The following is an 888-nucleotide window of genomic DNA, read 5'->3' as shown; positions in this document are numbered from 1 at the left end:
GTTAGCCCCTCACAGGAGGATGGGTAAAGATCAGGAGTCTGTCTCCTGATCATGTAGATGAGAGAGCATCCAAGGATTGTTCTGAAAAGTTTACTTTTGTGGGCAGTCTCAGTTGAGTTGTTTGACAGCCTCTAGGGGAAGTGATTTATCATTTATGGCAAAGCAAAGCCTTCATCTGATACTGGCTGTGTTTGGCATGTTCAAACAAAGATGAATGTATATCAGCAACACATGTCACACACTTTGTCAACACAAAACATAGCAGTTTCAAAATAAAGGCTAAAGAAATCTAAACTTATATCTGCTACGTTCAAGGCTTAAAAAACATGTTTTTCTGCGCTTGCATTCTGCATTTTTACTTCTCCTTAGTAAAAAATACTCTTTAACGATTAAAAAAACTCTGCTTCAATGTAGAAAATGAAATCATCCTTAAGTTTGACACTACTGTGTTTTGGACATTTGGACAAAGTTTACATGTGTTTTTGAAAAACTGGGTTCATATTAATCATTTCTTTGTGTTTTCTTGGGAAATGTCTTCTCTTATGGAGAGGCAGACTTTTTTTTTTTTTGATCCTTCAGCAACTCAACTGAATGTTTTAATTCTTTTAAAATGCTGCCTCAAGCTTTGAGGACGAAATTCATGATATTATTGTTCTACTGAGAAAGTTGAGAGCATATCTGAATGATTTTTCCATAACAAAAGACTCCTAAAAGGGGCCTTTTGTGTGAACGAATGGATTCCTGTGTTGGAAACATGACTCCAGATCTAAATGTTTGGATGGACAGTATTTCAGCCTTTCAAAGAGTCAAAAACAAACTGCTGTATTACGCTGTTGGTGTGCACTGTTTGACTCAACAGGCTAATCACACTGTCCGTAACGTGTTACT

Source organism: Leuresthes tenuis, unplaced genomic scaffold, assembly GCF_036924035.1.
Source record: "Leuresthes tenuis unplaced genomic scaffold, fLeuTen1.0.hap1 SCAF_6, whole genome shotgun sequence".
NCBI classification, from domain to species: domain Eukaryota; kingdom Metazoa; phylum Chordata; class Actinopteri; order Atheriniformes; family Atherinopsidae; genus Leuresthes; species Leuresthes tenuis.
The sequence above is the reverse complement of the archived record's forward strand: the minus strand, read 5'-3'. Positions refer to the sequence as shown.